The sequence below is a fragment of the Ursus arctos genome, unplaced genomic scaffold (genome assembly GCF_023065955.2).
Source record: "Ursus arctos isolate Adak ecotype North America unplaced genomic scaffold, UrsArc2.0 scaffold_32, whole genome shotgun sequence".
Classification (NCBI taxonomy): domain Eukaryota; kingdom Metazoa; phylum Chordata; class Mammalia; order Carnivora; family Ursidae; genus Ursus; species Ursus arctos.
Genome location: NW_026623008.1, coordinates 32,166,468 through 32,186,127, shown reverse-complemented (window position 1 = coordinate 32,186,127; position 19,660 = coordinate 32,166,468). Strand labels below are relative to the sequence as shown.

At 47.4% G+C, this 19,660-nt stretch overlaps 1 protein-coding gene across 1 annotated transcript in view; it reads left to right on the top strand.

Moving 5' to 3' along the window:
- The window catches only part of LOC123001741 (uncharacterized), a 55,419-nt gene that overhangs the window by 2,725 nt on the left and 33,034 nt on the right, over positions 1–19,660 (top strand). The window contains exon 2 of the mRNA XM_057305443.1: positions 17,071–17,225. The gene's annotated coding sequence lies outside the window, so the exon portion shown is untranslated. The remainder of the gene's footprint in view (positions 1–17,070; positions 17,226–19,660) is intronic.

Genomic DNA, 19,660 nt, shown 5'->3' with positions numbered 1-19,660 from the left:
ATATCTTCTGCCCATTTTTTGATTTGTTTATTTGTTTCTCGTGTATTGAGTTTGAGAAGTTCTTTGTAGATCTTGGATACCAGTCCTTTATCTGTAGTGTCATTTGCAAATATATTCTCCCATTCCGTGGGCTGCCTCTTAGTTTTTCTGACTGTTTCCTTGGCTGTGCAGAAACTTTTAATCTTGATGAAGTGCCATAAATTCATTTTGTCTTTTGTTTCTCTTGCCTTTGGGGATGTATCATGAAAAAGGTTGCTTTGGCCGATGTCGTAGAGGTTGCTGCCTATGTTCTCCTCTAGAATTTTGATGGATTCCTGTCTCACATCGAGGTCTTTCATCCATTTGGAGTTTATTTTTGTGTATGGTGTGAGATAGTGGTCAAGTTTCATTCTTTTGCATGTAGCTGTCCAATTTTCCCAGCACCATTTATTGAAGAGACTGTCTTTTTCCCACCGGATGTTTTTTCCTGCTTTATCAAATATTAGTTGCCCAAAGAGCTGAGGGTCCATTTCTGGGCTCTCTATTCTGTTCCATTGGTCTATGTGTCTGTTTTTGTGCCAGTACCATGCTGTCTTTGTGATCACAGCTTTGTAGTACAGCTCGAAATCCGGCATTGTGATGCCCCCAGCTTTGTTTTTCCTTTTCAACAGTTCCTTGGAGATTCGGGGTCTTTTCTGGTTCCGTACAAATTTAAGGACTATTTGTTCCAGTTCTTTGAAAAACGTTCTCGGTATTTTGATCGGGATAGCATTGAAAGTGTAGATTGCTCTGGGTAGCATGGACATTTTAACTATGTTAATTCTTCCGATCCATGAGCATGGAATATCTTTCCATCTTTTTATGTTTTCCTCAATGTCTTTTAAGAGTGATTTATAGTTTCTAGAATAAAGGTCCTTTACGTCTCTGGTTAAGTTAATTCCAAGGTAACGTATGGTTTTTGGTGCTATTGTAAATGGGATGGATTCCCTGATTTCTCTTTCTTCCTTCTCGTTATTCGTGTACAGAAATGCAACTGATTTCTGAGCATTGATTTTGTATCCTGCCACGTTACTGAATTGCTCTATAACTTCTAATAGTTTGGGAGTGGCTTCTTTTGGGTTTTCCATATAGAGTATCATGTCGTCTGCGAAGAGAGACATTTTGACTTCTTCTTTGCCGATTTGAATACCTTTGATCCCTTTTTGTTGTCTGATTGCTGTTGCAAGGACTTCTAGTACTATGTTGAATAATAGTGGCGAGAGTGGGCATCCTTGTCGAGTTCCTGATCTTTAGGGAAAGGCTTCCAGCTTTTCCCCATTGAGAATAATATTTGCAGTAGGCTTTTCATAGATGGCTTTTATGAGATTGAGAAATGTACCTTCTATTCCTACACTCTGAAGGGTTTTAATCAGGAAAGGATGCTGTATTTTGTCAAATGCTTTTTCGGCATCGATTGAGAGGATCATATGGTTCTTGAGTCTTTTCTTGTTGATATGATGTATCACGCTGATTGATTTGCGAATATTGAACCACGCTTGCATCCCAGGTATGAATCCCACTTGATCGTGGTGGATAATCCTTTTAATGAACTGTTGGATTCTATTAGCAAGTATCTTGTTGAGGATTTTGGCGTCCATATTCATTAGGGAAATCGGTCTGTAATTCTCCTTTTTGAGGGGGTCTTTGCCTGGTTTGGGGATCAAGGTAATATTGGCCTCATAGAATGAGTTTGGTAGCTTTCCTTCTGTTTCTATTTTTTGAAATAGCTTTAGGAGAATAGGTATTATTTCTTCTTTGAATGTTTGGTAGAATTCCCCAGGAAAACCGTCCGGGCCTGGAGTTTTGTTATTTGGAAGGTTGTTTATCACTGACTCAATTTCTTCATAATTAATTGGCCTGTTTAAGAAATCAATTTCTTCCTTTTTCAATCTTGGTAGTTTATAGGTTTCCAGGAAGGATTCCATCTCTTCCAGATTGCTTAGTTTATTGGCATATAGCTGTTGATAAAAATTTCTAATAATCCTTCCAATTTCAATGGTGTTCGTCGTGACCTCTCCTTTTTCATTCGTAATTTTAATAAACTGGGTCCTTTCTCTTTTCTTTTGGATAAGTCTTGCCAGTGGTCTGTCAATTTTATTGATTCTCTCCAAGAACCAGCTTCTAGTCCTGTTGATCTGCTCTACTGTGCTTCTGGTTTCTGCTTGATTGATTTCAGCTTTAATTTTGGTCAACTTCTTCCTTGTGCGTGGATTAGGCCTGTCCCTCTGTTGCTGTTCCAGCTTCTTGAGGTGAGAATATAAAAACTGCATTTTAGATTTTTCTATTCTTTTGAGTGAGGCTTGGATGGCTATGTATTTCCCCCTTAGGAATGCCTTTTCAGTATCCCATAGGTTTTGGACTGTTGTATTTTCATTCTCATTGGTCTCCATAAATTGTTTAATTTGATTTTTGATTTCCTGGTTTATCGAGTCATTCCTGAGCAGGATGGTTCTTAGTCTCCAAGTGTTTGAGTTTCTTCCAAATTTTTCCTTGTGGTTGAGTTCCAATTTCAGAGCGTTGTGGTCTGAGAATATGCAGGGGATAATTTCAATCTTTTGGTATCGGCTGAGACCTGTTTTGTGTCCCAGAACATGGTCTATTCTTGAAAATGTTCCATGGGCATTAGAATAGAATGAGTATTCTTTGGTTCTGGGGTGTAGTGTTCTATATATATCTAAGAGGACCAACTCGTCGAGTATGGCATTCAAAGCCTTTGATTCTTTGCTTAGTTTTTGCCAGGGTGTTCTGTCTATTTCTGAGAGTGGAGTGTTGAGGTCCCCTACTATTAATGTATTTTTATCTATATGTCTCTTTATTCTGGTTAAGAGTTGGCTTGTGTATCTTGCTGCTCCCCTGTTGGGGGCATATATATTTATAATTGTCATATCCGCTTGTTGAATACTTCCTTTAAGAATAATATAGTGCCCTTCTGCGTCTCTAATTATAGTCTGTAGTTTAAAATCCAATTTATCTGATATGAGAATTGCTACCCCAGGTTTCTTTTGAGGTCCATTTGCATGAAAGATGGTACTCCATCCCCTTACTCTCAGTCTGAATGCATCTTTGGGTTCGAAATGAGTCTCTTGTAGACAGCAAATGGATGGGTCATTTCTTTTTATCCAATCTGCAACGCTGTGGCGTTTAAAGCAAGAATTTAAACGATTAATGTTAAGACTGAGTACTGAGAGATATGCTTTTAATTCTGCCATGTTGTCAGTAAAGTCTTTGTATTGGCTGTGACTTTCTGTTTTGTATCACTCTTGGGGCCTTTTTACTTTTATAGAACCCCCCGTAATACCTCCTGTAGGGCTGGTTTCGTGGTTACGAAATTGGCTAGTGACTGGCGATTCTGAAATGTCTTTATTTCTCCATCAATTCTGAATGACAGCCTTGCTGGATAAAGGATCCTTGGCTGCATGTTTTTCTCTGAAAGTGCTTTAAAAATGCTCCCCCAACCCTTTCTCTCATTCCAGGTCTGTGTAGACAGGTCTGAGGTAATTCTGATGCCTTTGCCTTGGTACGTGAGAAATTTATTTGCCCTGGCCACTTTCAATACTGTATCCTTGGATCTCATATTTGCGAATTGCACTATGACGTGACGTGGTGTAGGTCTGTCATGGTTGAGCTTGGGAGGGGTCCTCTCTGCCTCCTGGACACGAATTTTTGTTTCCCTTGCTAGATTAGGGAAGTTTTCAGCTACAATTTGTTCAAATATCTCTTCTAGACCTCTGTTTTTCTCCACCCCCTCGGGGATGCCGATGATTCTTACATTGGATCGTTTCGTTGAGTCAGTAATCTCCTGTAGCCAACATTCGTGGGCGTGGATTTTTTTAAGACCATCTTCTATTTTTATTTTTTCCTCTATTAACCCATCCTCCAATTCACTAACCCTTTCCTCCGCTTCCGTGACCCTGGCCGTCAGAGCCTCTAGTTTTGCCTGCATTTGGCTCATAGAATTTTTAATTTCTGTCAAATTCGCTCTCATTTCCGCCCTTAGGGATTCTATATTCTCAGTAACATTTTCCTTAATACTTTTTTCAAGTCTACTCATTATCTTGACCATTGTTACTCTGAATTCCATTTCTGATAATTTGGTTACATCCATATCCGTTACTTCTGTGGCAGAGGCCACAGACTCACTGTCTTTTCTTTGCTGGAGGGGGCTTCTCCTTCTTGTCATTCTAATGAGGAGAGGTTGCGGGGTTGTCCAGAGCCCAAAATTATTGACTGGGTCCCAGGCCGTGCCCCTTGTTTTATAGGGATATTAGAGATGTGGGCTTCTTCTTTAAAGATTTTATTTATTTACTTATCTGAGAGAGGGAGACTGACAGTCAGCAAGAACGGAACAGAAGCAGGGGAGTGAGAGAGGAAGAAGCAGGCTCCCAGCGGAGGAGCCCGATGAGGGACTCCTTTCCGGAACGCTGGGATCACACCCTAAGCCGGAGACAGGCGCTCAATGACTGCACCACCCAGGCGCCTCGGGTTGTGGGCTGCTTGATTTTTCAGCCTGCCTTCTGTGTTCTGGGGGAGGGGCCTGCTGCGCCGATACTCAGGCAACCCTGTTTGGTTAGAGTCTCCGTGTCCCCTGCGAGGGAGGATGGGGATGGGCACTCTCTGAGCTGGTATCTCCAGGCTTTTGTTCTCTGGTGGCTTTCCCTGGCGGCCGGCTATGCCTCTTCTGAGAGTCAGAGCAGCAGAGGCAGCATTGTCACAGAACAGAGGGATTGTGGCCCGTTCTCCACTGATGTTCTGGCCACTTTTACTCTGTTACTGTTGGTGCTGCTCAACCCTGCAGCGTCCCGGGATGTGCGCCCCACACCCGGCGTCCCTGCCCTCACTTCCAGGGCCGGCGCGTCTCTGTCCTTTGTGTTTCTAATGCCGCCAGCCACCGGCCACCCCGCACTGCTCCCGGGTCTCCCGGTCTCAGTCTATGCCCGGTGAGCACACCTCGATTCCGGAGTTTCGTGAGAAGCCTGGTGGCGCGCGCACCCGGTTCAGGGTCTCAGTCTGCTGTTTCGCGGGTGCCGACCGCGAGTCCGCCCGCTCCCCTGTGCAGGTGGCCCGCCAGCCACCAGCCGCCCCGCGCGCGCGCTCCAGGAGCTCCCGGTCTCAGTCTGGATCCCGTGAGCACACCGGGATTCCGGTGTTCTGGGAGATGCCTGGTGGCGCGCGTTCACAGCTCACCGATCTCAGTCCGCTCTCTCGCGGGTGCCCTCTGTGAGTCCGCCCGCTCCCCCGTGCAGGTGGCTGCCGCTTCCCGGCGCCCAAGCACGGCGGCTCCCTCCCCCTTCCGTTTATCTTCCGATATCTGTGCACGGTTTACAGCTCCCCTCTTCGTACCTCAATACTCAGCGCTGGAGATGTTCATTTGTAGAGATCCAGATGCATCATCCTGCGTCTCAGGCTGATTCCGTGGTTATTTAGGCTGGTCTGGTACCTATCCAGCTCAACTCAGGGGACCGGCTGAAAAAGGGGTCCCCTACTCCTCCGCCATCTTAACTCCCTCCCAGTTGTCATTTTTAACTTAAATTTCGAACCACTTTTGTACCCCTTTTTTTCAGTTGAGGAAAACAAAACAGAATTGTTTTTCAGTCACTGGGCATTTATATGGCCAATTTTAGCCTGGAGTGAATTTCTACAGCCTAATGACGAACTTCTGCAAATTTCTGTCATAACTCTATGAGAGGCAGCGCAGTAAAGGCTGGGTGGGCGGGGGCCATAAAACGCCCCGCTGGCAGTGTCAGCACAGATCGGGTTAAGAGCCCCACTCCCAGCCTGGGTGCCTTGATTTCCGTGGTGCCACCCACTCCCATCGTCCACATGCCCGGAGGTCCCTAGAAGCTCTCACACAGAGTGCGGTGGGTTCCACGGGCTCCCACACTGCCCTGCACCTGTGTTTCTGGGCCAGAATCACAAGCGCCTCTTGATGGCTTTGCTTCTGTGGACGTCTAAATCATCAGCAAATGTTTTTCCAGTTTGTCAGACATTTAAAGGTTATCTCCTTTTACATTTTTATTGTTACACTGACTGTAGCAAATAGTCAGGGAGGGGTGTATATCCTGGGGGAGATACTGCTCCCCCCACACACACACATTAGGGATCAGAAGCTTCTCACAGAAGTAGGACAACTGTAGATTTCCTGATACATGTCGGCCAAAGTCATTCAATTAGCCCCCATGGTGCTCGGCTGTCGAGCTGGAAGGCATCTCTGTGTTCTGCTGGGAGACAGCACCAGCGCTGGGCTTCAGTCAAGGAGAGGAAGGAGCTCTGCACACCATCCTTTCCTGGGTGCAGAGCCTCGGGGGGCTAGGGTCTGACGGGGGCAGTTGGATCAAGGTTGTTTGCAAAACTATGGGAAGCCATGGAGTCCCGGTTACACAAAGGAAAAGAAAAAGGAGCCTCCAACCTTGGCCAGTTACAACTTCCTGAAGTAGAGGCTGTAAGTCACAGAATACTTTTCCTTCTTCTCCTGCAGTGTGATTGGAGGCAGGTTTTCCTCTCCCTCATTTCAGCGCGATCCAAATGATCAGCTTTGGGGATGGCGCGGGGGATGGGGACCCATGAGGCTGCCATCAAAATTTGCCCGTTTGTGCAGTTGGTCCTGGTGTGGGAGCCCATAGCCTCCTTACGTTTAGGTTACCAAGCGCAAGGGTCACAGATGTGTTCAAACACGGGTTTAAACTTTTAAATACCGTTCTCAGCTTAGTAACCAGAGGCAGAATTCAGTGGCCCCGGAATGACTGTAACACACATCCTCCTGTCTCTGTATGCATTGCTCCGAGCCCATTGCCTCTCATCTGGGAGTCAGGTAAGCTCCAACCACAAGTTCTGGTGCTGGCCGCACACTCACTCACCGGGCTGTTTACGTGAATATATTTATGACGGCTGTGAGCTGGAGGCAAAGGGGCCACATCACACGGGATTATTTTGTGCATTCGTGCGCCAACTCTTAATTTTCTAAGACGGTGCACACGAGAAAAATCACTCCTTGTAAATACGTGACTTTGTCAGTGGGGAGGGACTTTAGGCCATCTGATTTACCTAACACTTGCTGGCAGGTGTCAAGCTCCCGAAAGGATTCAGCCCAGATGGGCAGAATCTTGACCTCCAGCTTGATGTGCTTGCAGCCTCGCACCCCTTGCACTCATGGGCTCCCAGCACAGTGTGTGAGCACCGCTTCTAGAAGTTGGAAAAGCAGATGATCTGGATTCTAAATGAGGTGTTTTCTTACCATCATTAGGGGGCCACACGGAGTCAGCTAGATTCCAGAAGTCGTCTGTGGCCTTAGAGTGTCTGGTCCATGCACAGAGTCAGCTGTGGTAGAGAATGCTCGGCCAGCCCACAGAGTCCTGGGCTGTCTCCACGTCATGTCTCCACGTAACACCGTAGAGGCACCTGCCTCATGGTTTCCTCTCCTCCCTCCAGCCCCGGGCCTGCCAGTGAGGCTCGTGTTGCCAGAAGTGACACTCAGTCCGTGTGGATGGTGTGGCAGCCGCCAGAGGAGCCCAACGGCATCGCTCTGGGTAAGGAAGCGGCCGTGATTAAAGAGATCGTAGCTCAGAGGGAAATCGCAATTGCATTGATTTCCTCTGTTCTTGTTACATGTCAAAGAGGTTGAACAACAACAACAACAACAACAAAATCCTGCCTGCCACAGCCCGGCATTTTTAGCGCTGGGAAATGTGGGACCCTCTACTGTCCTGGGAGCTGTGTTCTGAGGTTTCTTTGCAGATTGAAATTTACATTTTGTTAGCCCAGAATTTCTTCCATTTGTTCATGGTTCACAACAAAACCATCTGTAATTGGCCCTTCCTTCAGCTCTGAAATAACCAGGCTGTTTCCATGGGTGTCTGGGAAGCAGCAGCCTCGTTTTTCATGGGAACCAGAGACCTGGACTTTGCTCCCAAGTTCCAGGAAACATCCTCGGCTGCAGGGCCTTCACCTCATCCTTCTAAGAAGTTTCCAGCGTGAATTTTGTGCCTTGGGTCCCTAGGAAATGGTTTACTTTTAATGTTTCATTCAGGGGGGCAACTCTGATAGCATTGATGAAAAGCCTTATTTTTTCTTAGTTCCCCAAAGGAGGCAAGTTTTATTTAAAAAAAAGAAATCATCAGTTCCCTTATTTAGTCACCCCTTCACCATGACAAATTCAGGGCTTCCCCTATGCGTGGTGTCGCCTGCATGGTGGGCAGTAAGGAGTGAAGAAGATGCACCTGTCCTCAGGAGGCGTGTGGCTCATGGCACCACTGGGGAGAGGCACAAGGATGATGCAATGTGATAGGTGACTAATAACGGTTCACGAGATGATCCACAAGCGGGTCCCCCAGGCCAAGGGGCTCTCAGCGGACGGAAGGTGGCTTTAGAGCTGGATCTTGTCGATGAGTGGCCTCTGGAGTCCTGGAGGAAGGGAAGAGGGACATCCACTCAGCCAGAGGGAATGCCTTCTTCCTGTGAGAGTGTAGGCAGATCCCTGCCTGCGGATGTGGGCAGGGCCGGGCCTGGGTTGCCTGGGGATGGCCGGCTCTGCCATGCAGGGAGTGCCCAGGGGCCCAGACCTGTGAAATCAGGCATCTAACGGCCAGGGCCCCAGGCTCGATCTACTCTCCAGACCCAGGCCAGCCTCTGATAGGCTATGTCCCTAATCCAGACTCGCGGCAGACCCCCAGATATGTTAGCTCGTGTACTGGGTGGTTTACAGGAAGATTATAAACCTGAGCTTACAGACAGGTAGTGAAATTCACCACTTACACCTGCTTCTGATATTAGGATTCTAAGATTCAGTTTGAAAAAGGGTTTTACTTCATTAGAAAACATTTTTAAATAATCTGTGCTGAGGGCAGTAGGGAGTCCCCCAAGGGCTTTGAGCAGCAAAGTGATGGAATCAGGTTTGCCTTCTAGGTAACAACTAGAGAGGCAAATAGTTTTGAGTTCTTGAGTCACGAACATGGGGAGGACAGAGCCTGAGGCATCCTGACGTCGTCTGCTGCCAGGCTGGGCCCTCCTCAGTCTGACCCTTCCTTGTGCGATTTCTGGAGTTGCTGGGTGGGGTATTTTGCTGAGTACAGTAATTCTGAAATGGGTGACCTTCGGAACCGCAGGTTCTTGCTATTTTAAAATCACAAGGAGCCGCCGAGGAAGCTGCTGGTGAAATGGTATTTCAGATCCTGTCGGATGAGATGGGATCCCAGACACCTGTTAGGCCCCACACCTTGTGCTCCAGACCTGGGGCGGGAGATGGTCTGCAGAGTGCATGGATGGGCCAGAAGTCTCCTGGAGCCCCTCAGCACCACGCCCCGGCTGCTGCCTCTTCTGGACAGAGCAGGGCTAAACATCTGATGACCCAGTGGGCGTCCCCAGCTTGCTGTGAGACAGGAAACCTTTCTGGAGCACAGAATGTGAATTCTGTCCTGTCACAGTCTCATCCTGGGTCCTCCTCGCAAACATGGGGACGTTGTGGCCTGAGCCAGGGCCAGCCCACTGTGCTTGCTGGTCCTTTGCCCCTTCTGTGCCTCTAAAGTCTACATTCGATGTGACTCCACGGCCATCCCTGCCTGGTTGTGCCCACTGTCATCACACGAGTCTCACTGTCCAAAGATAAAATCTCATCACGTACTTTGAAGGGCATCTGTAACGTTTGTGCGTCTGTTTGAGAAAGCACTGTGAAAGGAGAACTCAGACCATGATGGGGTAGCATTTACATTATTCAGATTGGGAGTCCTAGAAAGTCTTGATACGACCCAGGTGAGATGGGTAAGTGGGCAAACACATGCTCATATGCTCCCGGAGAATGATATGGTCATGTCTGGGCGAGGTGACCCCATCTGTCCTCTCCATCCCGGAGGCCCTTCCTGTCAGGTCTTAAATCCTGGAGTTCTCACACCTCTACCCAAGGAGACACACACGGGACACTCTTGCAGTGTCGTGTTCAATAACAGGGAAAAACAAAGAGCCAGACACCCAAGTGTCCATCAATCAGGCAACAGAAATGTGTATCCTGGGCTCTTCACGCAACAGAAAACATGATAGCAGTTACAGGAATGACCAAGATCTACACGAGCTAACGTGAGGAAGTCTCACAAGCATGTGTTCATGGGGAAAACAAGTTGCAGGAGAATCCACAGAGCGTGAGAATGTTCCTGTACATTTAAACCTCCAGGAGTGTTACTATAGTCATTTACATGTACAGTCAACGTGTGAGCTCATGGACAGGACTACACCTGGAGTTGAGACGGGGCGTGGCCTCTGAGGAAGAGGAGCTGGTGGGGCCACCAGACAACCTCAACTTTTTCTGTCTCTTCTCTTATATGAAAACAAAAACAGTCCAATTTGGCAAAATCTCAAGATTTGTTCAGTTTGGTACAATCAATATTTGGGTGTTTCATCTATATCATTCCCAGTATTTCCTGTATGTTTGAAAGATTTATAATAAAAAAGGACGATCATAAGATAAAAACAACACGTTCACTATAGACTTTTTAAAAAACAGAAAATTCAAACAAGTAACAGGCAGAAAATGAGAATCACCCACAATTCCACCGCCCCAAAATAATGTTATGATTTTTTTCTTCTGTTCATTTTTCTACTATTTTAATTACAAAATAGTTCCTACTTAGAAAGGATTCTCTTCGTTCTAGCACGTGCATGTTTAGCAGTGGTGGCCTGCCCGTGTCCCTGCCACCCCGTCTAGCATGGACAGCCCGCCAGGCCCCCTGAGGGATTTTGTGTTTATCTCTCCTTCAATTTTCTGCATGATTTTCGTAGAGGTAAACTTAAGCCTAAAAAGCTAATACTAGTGCTGCATATTTTTAGATTTCATGCAAACTCCTGTCCTGTGTTTTTCTGTGACTTTGCTCCTCTCTTGCCACGTCACGAATCTTTCCTACATACACACCTTGGCTGTCTGGCTCTGCACACACCGGACGGGATGCTCGCAGCGCCTCCAGCATCCTGGTGCTTGCCTCCTGGCGCGCAGGTGGAAGGGTTCCCCGGGGCACACACCCGGGAACAGCCTTGGTGGGCCACAGAGTTGGAGCCTTTTCAACTCTGCACAATGACGCCCGACCACTTTCCTGAGCAGTAATAGCCATTTGTACTCCCACCAGCAGGTGTAAGGACCCCCATGGTTCTGCACGTCGTTGCCAACACTCGATAGGCTCGGGATCGAAACTTCTTCCCTCCAGAAACTTTGGGTCAGTCAGCTCTCCTGACAGCAGTGCCCATCTCACTCCACCTTCACCAACATCAACATTAATGGGCTTTTTGTTTGTTTGTTTTTTGTTTGTTTTTATCTGGGCCAGTTTGATACATTAAATAGAACATATGAAGAGAACATTTTCAAAGTTTACTGGCCATAAGTTATTATTTTTTTTGGGGGGGGGGGAATTTCCAGTTTATATTCTGTACTAGTTTGTTTCTTAAACAGCAGGAATCTATTTTCTGTCAAGTCCAGAGGCTGGAGGTGTGAGATCCAGGCATGGCTGGGCTGGTGTCTCCAGCAGCCTCTCTCGTTGTCCCCCCTCCCATGTCTTCCCTCACCTGGTCATCCCGCTGTGTGTGCCTGTGTCCTGATCTCCTCTTGTAAGGGTGCCAGTCCCCCCTGGATCAGGGCCCACCCTAGTGACCTCATTTCACCTTAATCCCCTCTGTAAAGACCCTCTCCCCAAATACAGTCACATTGGAGATGCTCAGGGCAAGGACTGTAACCTGTGAATTTGGGGGATGCCATTCAGCCCGTAACACGTCCTTTGGCCATTTTTCTCTTGGGGAGTCACCCCTTCCTTATGGGCTCTCACATACCTTACTCGTTGGCAGCATCAGAGTACCAAGTGGCTGAGAGACCTGAGTCCGCTGTTGGGCTCTGAATCTGGGTTGGAGGCCTGACTCTGCTCTGTTAGTGCCGTGACACAGGGTCTGGGCAACTTAGCCCAGTAAACACCACCCAACATGATCATTAACTAATTAACAATATTCAATGTCACGGATGTTGCAAAAGTTCCCCTTTTATTTTTGGTCACAGAGACTTTCATGTGGACTTGAAACCTGTGTGCCTTCCCGTCGTGTGCCGTTTCCATGGTGGATGGAGCAGGTGCTGTCACCTGCACGCAGGCCCCGTAGGCTGGGGTCAGTGGGCCCCCAGTCCCTCTCAGGGCCATTGTGGCTCCTTCCACTCCTCACTCTGAGTGGTGGCCCCTCTTGCCACCCTGCACTTGTAGCCACGTCACTCCCTGGGCACTGAGTCCACTCGGGGCACAGTGGCAGGACTGGGGCATGTGGGAGGGTCGACGGGCTCAGCCTCTTCAGGCTGTGGAGGGCGAGACCCAGCGAGAGGAAAGGCCAAACAACACCGATCTCAGGATCTGAGTCAGCCAGCTGTTCTCAGGAAGTTTCCCCAACCTCACATCGAGGTGGTGTGATTCACTCTCCCCTGCACCCCCAGCAAGCCAAGATCTGCACAATGCACTCAAGAATCCCGGGCTGCCTGCTCTGCTCTCCCCTGGGTTTGAAGCACCATGCTCCAGACAGGCCAAAGGCAATGTGGGCAACCCTGCAGACTCAGTAGCCCAGCCTGATGAATTTAAGCACGTTACTGAGCCTTTCTGTGCCTCGGTTTCCCTATCCCTCAAATGGGAATAACACCCCTCTCCCTCCTAGTGTTGACTGAGTTGTGCCTGAGGACCTTAGGACAACGCCCAGCACGTGGTAAGCACTCAGCGAATGTTCACTGGAACGCATGGCTGTTTAGTATTTCACCGTGTCTCCCGCACCAGAGAATTTCTTCTTGTCGCCCAAGACGTCACCCTGTGCCAGCATCTAGCTGGTGCTCCCCAGCAGAGGTTTCACACGGACATGACAGGGAAAAGAACCGGGAAAGGCAGGTTGGAGCCAGGTTATAAGAGCTCCTAAGGGACATTCAAAAGTTTACATTTTGATCCATAGTCCCAGGGCAGTGGGGGGTCACTAAAAATCACAAAAATCCAGGTAAGGAGAGGGCAGTATATAAATACTTTAAGCATTCCAACCATGGCAAGACAGACAGAAAGTACAATAGTGCTATGTCTACCTGTAATGCAGAAAAACACCACATTTGAACATCTTGTTGTAATGGTCCAGTTGTAATGGTAGCAAATGTTGTCAGGGTAACCTGTGACCTGAATATTATTACAGCTAGCACCCCAAATTGCAGATGCTGTAGGAGGGTTGAGAAAACAGCTTCCAAATGTTCAGATCAGTGTTCATAGGGAATAAATGGAAACATCTCTTTGCAAGACTGGCTTCCCACACACTAATGTTTCTGATCTCGCTCGAAGTGTAATTATGTAACTAGTCTTTTCTGTCAAAACACTCTTCTCCCTCAAAACTATCTCCTGTTATTCTCTAGAAATGCAAGAACGGGTACTCATCTGCTTGCTTTTGCCATTTAGGCACAGGAAAGGGCTCTCTTCTATTGTCCGTTGAGGCTAGGGCTTTGTAAGGACATTTGAGGTGCCCGTCTGTATGTTCACCAGGCCAGAGTGGGGACTGGGGTATATCACCCTGAGTTTAGGGCAGATAAGAGGAAAGTACGAACATACCCGCAGGCTGAGGGGCTTTCTCCCAGTGGTTCATGTGGGAGCTGGAGCAGAGGCAGGGATAATAAGCCGGGTTTCCTGCAGGTGCACATGGTGATGCTGTCCTTGCTGTCCCATGCATTGCCTCAGAGCCAGCGCCGTGGCTGTAGGAAGTGGGCCTCGTCGTCTCTGTGTTTCAGTGGCAGAGGAGCCCTGGGAAATCGAGCTGCGAACACCCTGCTTCTGGCTCAGTGCTGGTGGCACCTGGAAGAGCAGGTCCATGTGGTGGAATGGTACAGCCATCAAAACTCACGTTTCTGAAGGAAAAGAATGACGCTTGGGAGATGTAGTGAGAAGACACGAATGAAAAGTCTGCACTTGAAGTAAAATCAGTTTTGTTTCACGTTCATATGCATAGAAAAATGATGGCCAGAAGCAGCCCCGAAGATAGAAACCGTGACCTCTGGATGGTGGCAGATGCCATGTGCGTGGTCGGGGCCCGGCACTCCCCGCCAAGGCCCATCCCGCAGCGTCTGGGACGCTGGCAGTGCCCTGTGCCCGAAGGTGCTCTCTACCCTGGGGCCGGGCTTCTAGGGGAGTTGCCGACCAGCAGCCCCCCGCCCATGACTCCTGGGGGTTGGGGGGATGCCGCCGCAGCCCCCCCCACCCCCCCCCAGTGGGCAGATCCTTGGGGGCCCAGCAGAGCAACTGCTTCAACAGGCCTTCTGTCAGCTTCCTCTGTTTCCTGGGCTCACCTCCTGAGAAAACTTTTCACTCTGGGCTCTCTTGGAGCTCCCTGGGCCCCTCAGGAGTCAGGCAGCAACATCCACAGTACAGAGAGCATCTTGTGTGGGCAGAGCCCTGGCGTCTCTAGCACCTGCCCCTGCGTAGTCGGCTCCTTTCTCTTCTGCTGGCCAGCACGGCCAACGGTGACCCACCACAGCCCGTGGGATGTGACATGCAGAGGATTCTGGGCCACCTCCTTCCTGGTGCACTCTCTACCCCTCCTTGGTGCTCTGGGCTCCAGTGGCCGAGGGCTCTGGCATTGGGCTGGGCAGGGCTGCTCCTCACAGGTTCTCATGCCCGTCATAGACCTAGCCACGGCTCTGGCTCCGGGCCCTGCTGTGGGGGACTTGGACCCACCGCCCTGACCTTATTCCTGGTGCAGGTACCCCAAGGCTCTTCCAGACAACCCCGGTTTTTTTGTCCACTCTACAAAACAACTCATCCTCTCCAGAGGAACCCTGGCCCTGGAGTTTCTGCCTCTCTGCTGTGCTGGTGTTGACCCCCTGGCACTGGGATGTACCTCCCCTTGTTCCCACATGCCTTGCAGTCTCTCCCAGTCCCTCAAAATCCCCTTCCTGGAGAGTGACCAGTTTCTTTTCCGTTTGTCTCTCTTTTATTCAAATCATCAGAATGTTACCATTTTAGAGCAGGAAGGAGCTGTGTGAAGCAGGAGGTCCTCCTGGGCAGGACGGGGCTCCCACACTGAAGGCCCAATTCTGTCCTCTGTTCACTGTGTCCTTTTCTGGCCCTTGGGGGTAAAATGGACATGCGTCCTGTGCCTGAAATGCAGAGGCGGTAAGAGGGGGCTAGTTGTTTTCTTGATTCATAGTGTAGGGGTGAGAACTTCTCCCTCTTCCCTTCTGGGTTCTACAGTTGGTCCAAGAATTAAGTTGACATAAGACTGATGAACAGGGTGATTGGTAGGAGAAGGAAGGGAAGAATGAAGGGGGTGGTAAGCTGAAGGGGGGATGAACCATTAGAGACTATGGACTCTGGGAAACAAACTGAGCGTTAGGAGGGGAGGGGTGGGGGGATCTGCTGGCCTGGTAATGGGTATTAAGGACGGCATGTGTTGCATGGAGCACTGGGTGTTACACACAAGCAATGAATCATGGAACACAACATCAAAAACTAATGATGTACTGTATGGTGACTAACGTAACATAATAAAAAAATTTTTTAAAAGACTGATGAACAGGAAAAAACCATTTAATTTTGTATGTACAGGAGCCCCCAAAACACAAGGCTCAAAAGTGACCAAAGCGGACTGTTTTTAATGCTTTCTATGAATAGAAACAGTCAATTGGTGAAGCGTTGACAAGATGAGGGGTTTGGGCTTGGGGTGGTAATCTAGTGAAGTAACAAGGTTGTATAGCCACCTCGGCCCTCACCTGCCCATGGCTGGTGAGGAGGCTGCCTCTCTTCCTCCTGGTGCAGCGAGGGAAGGTCCGAGTGTCCTCTGGCACTGGCTGTTTCTTAAGTAACTTTAATCCAACATAATGTTTGAAAATGGCATATTTGGGAGTGGCCTATGCTACTCTGCTTCACTGGCTGGAAATGAGAAGCTGAGAGTCACTTTGGCGTTGGGGTTGGGGTTGAAGCCTGGCTTAGGACTTGCTGACAGTTGAGGTGTTAAGTACGGAGGGAGGGCCTATAGGCTGTTTTGTTTTTTAAGATTTTGTTTATTTGAGAGAGAGAGAGCAGGAGCAGGGGGAGGCCTAGAGGAAGAAGGAGATGCATACTCCCTGCTGAGCAGGGAGCCTGAGGTGGGGCTGGATCCCAGGACTCTGAGATCATGACCTGAGCCAAAGGCAGACATTTGACCAACTGAGCTACCCAGGGGCCCCTGATTTTTGGATTTTGAACCACGCTGTATCCGTGAAATAAATCTTACTTGATCGTACTTCTTCCTGTATTGTTGAATTTGGCTTGCTGATATTTTGTTGAGGGTTTTTATATCCATGTTTATCACATATACTGGTCTGTAATTTTCTGTTCTTGTGGCATCTTGGCAGCTTTTGTTAAGGGCAATGCTGGCCTCCTAAAATGATTTGGGAAGCGTTCCTTTTTTTTTTTTTTTGTGGAAAAGTTTGAGAAGGATTGGTATTCATTTTCCTTTGAACATTTGGTAGAATTTATAGTGAAGCCATTTGGTCCTGGACTTCTGATTATTGAGGGGCTTTCGGTTACTCATTTAATTTCTCCGCTGGTAACTGGTCTAGTCAGAATTTCTTTCAGTTCGTGATTCAGTCTTGGAAGGTTGCATGTTTCTGGGAATTAATCCTGTTCTTCTAGGTCGTCCAGTGTGTTGGGGAGTAGTTGTCCATAGTAGTCTCTTGTGAGCCTCTGTATATCTACGGAATCCGTGGGAACATCTCTTCCATTGCTGCTTAGGAGTTCTCATTCCTTTTTTCACCCTGAGTCCAGCTGAAAATTTGTCAGCTTTGTTCTTTTCGAAGAACCGGGTCTTTGGTTGATCTTTCTATTGTTTTTTTAAAAGTCTTTCCATTGTCTCTTTAGTCTGTAGTTCATCTGTTTCTGTTCTGATATGTTCCTTCCTTCTACTAACTTTTGCCTTCCTTTGTTCTTTTTTGTTTCCTTGAGGTGTAAATTTAGGTTGCTTATCCAAGACATTTCTTGTTTCTTGAGTTAGGCCTGTATCACTCTAAACTTCCCTTTTAGAAATACCTTTCTTAAGGATTTTATTTACTTATTTCAGAGTGAGAGCACTCACAAGCAGGGAGAGGAGCAGAGAGAGAGAGGAACATACTCCTTCCTGAGTGTGGAACTGACACAGGGCTGGATCCCAGGACCCTGAGATCATGACCTGAGCTGAAACCAAGAATCCAACGCCCATCCGACTGAAGCACCCAGGTACCCAACTTATAAACATTTCTAATAGAATCGGTTACTATTCTTTTCTTTTTGGATGGGTGTGGTCTTAATTCTTTTTGAATGAGACAAATTTAATAGCTGGGTCTGTGGTCTTGATTTTGGATATCAACTACAAGCAGTATCCAGCAAAAAGTAGACAACAAATAGTTATTACTGGATTGATGTAGAATTTAATTTTATAACTTGAAATCAATCTGATTTCCCTTATATTATCTCTTGATTTTCATGCTCCCTACACTTTCCTGCTTATCTAGGAGTACTGTAAAACAATATGGCATAATTGAAGGGAGAAAACTTGATTGGACATTATGCAAAGAATAAACCAAAGGCCATTTACCTAAGTTGTGGTACGATGTCAAGAAGGGAAATATGAAGATGTTATGAAAATTATTTGTAATTTCCCATCTCAGAAGTAAAGTCTACAATTCTCATTATTCTTGGACATTTTCAAATGTATCCAAACTTGTGGCGAACAAAAGAAAGCAAATCCGAAACTCGTGAGTTGCAATATTTAGAAATGGTGGTTGGATTTGACTGTGAGGCACACAGCCTTCTAACAGGCTATACATGCTGTGGGGTCACACTTTGGTCAGCCACCCGCAGATTCAAAACTCATACACTTTATTAGCATTAACAAGGGGTGAAAAATGGTGTGAAATGGCTGAGCAGTAATAATTGTTCTGTGAATATGAATTTTAGTTTGGATAAAAGACACGATATGATTTACTGCAACTTTAGATGTCTCGTTTCTATTATGCTGTCTTGCAAAATTTTCAAAAAGGAAAGGCTGTTGTCCAATTTCAGGTGGTCTGGGGCCCGTTCCAGTTTGTCTAACAATGCTTGAAAATACATATTTGCAATCATGGAGAAAAACAGTTGGGGAGAAATGACTGGGTCCAGAGAGTGAGCTTTGAGAGAACACTTCCCAAAACACTTCCGCTACTTTGAAAAAATTGAAATATAAGAATAGGTGTATTCCTTTTTACATCAGTGGGGTCTGTGACTAATTCCATAGAGATAGATATTGGCCGTTTAATATTGGGTTCAAAGAGATCAGGAGGAATCCCCATTTTTCATTCTTTTTTTTTAAGATGATTTATTTGTATATTTTAGAGAGAGAGAGAGAGAGACAGCATGAGTTGGAGGAGCAGAGGGAGAGGGAGAATCTCAAGCAGACTCCATGTTGAATGCAGAGCCCAATTCAGGGCTCCCCTAGGAACCCCCATTTTTCTTAAAGGGTGTTAGCAAACATGGCTTAAGACAGGGCTTCTCAACCTTGGCTCTGTTGACATTTGGGGCAAGGGAACTCTTGCGGGAGCTGCAGGGAGCCTGGTAGCATGTGGAGCAGCATCCCCGGCCTCTACCCACCAAATGCCAGTAGCACCCGCCCCACAGTTGGGAACCTTCAATGTACCCAGACATTGCCGAGTGTTCCCTGGGGGCCAAAGCACTCCCTGCTTGGGGACCACTGGAAGCCAATAGAATGTGTCCAGAGAACTGGGAAGGTACACCCTCTGGGTATAATATTCTATTATGTACCCCTTAATGGAGTAAAACTAATCTCAGACTGAAGAGACATTGACAGGATGTGAATACAGGGAGAGCGAGAACGCCAATGGAAGCCGCCTCACCGTGTAAACGCCTGGAAGCCAGGATTCAAGGCGAGTAGAGAGGAGCCCTACATTAATTTATTTTCATTCATTAAAATGATTGATAATCATTCATTCCATTCATGAGTTTCTCACATTCTCCAGAGGGTGGCTAAGGAGAGAGCAAGATGGAGAGTTTAGACGAGGTTGATTAAACCGTTACTGAGCCACTACCACCCATGCCTGGCAACATGTACGTAATTTTGTCCCACATTGACTCTGGGTTTGAGAATCCCTGGCACAGATGTGAGTCTCAGTACTCAGTCTGAAGAAGTGGATTATTTCAGGATGTTCATAAATCAAAGTGCAGTATAGCCTGAGGGAGCCTGAACAGCACTGGCCGATAGGATTCCATGAGTAAACGATCTCTGTCTGCCCTGTCCAATATGGTAGCACCAGCTCGGAGTGGCTCTTGAGCCCTTGAAATGTGGCCACCTTTCTTGTGTCACATGTGGAAATGTGAACATTTGGGGGATAGTGAATTAAAAATACATTGTTTAGTGTGCCTGGGTGGCTCAGTTGGTTAAAATGCCATCTCTTGATCTCAGCTCAGGTCTTGATGGTTGTGTGTTCAATCTCTGCCTTGGGCTCCACACTGGGCAGGAGCCTCCTTAAAAAACAAAACCAAACCCAAAACATCATTTACATTTACTTCACCATTTTCATTTCTCTTGTTTCCAGTGTGCTTATTAGAAAACATGAAACCATGTCTGTGTCTTGCATTAGGTATTTATCAGAGAGCCCTGAACTAGAAGGTGGAGAATT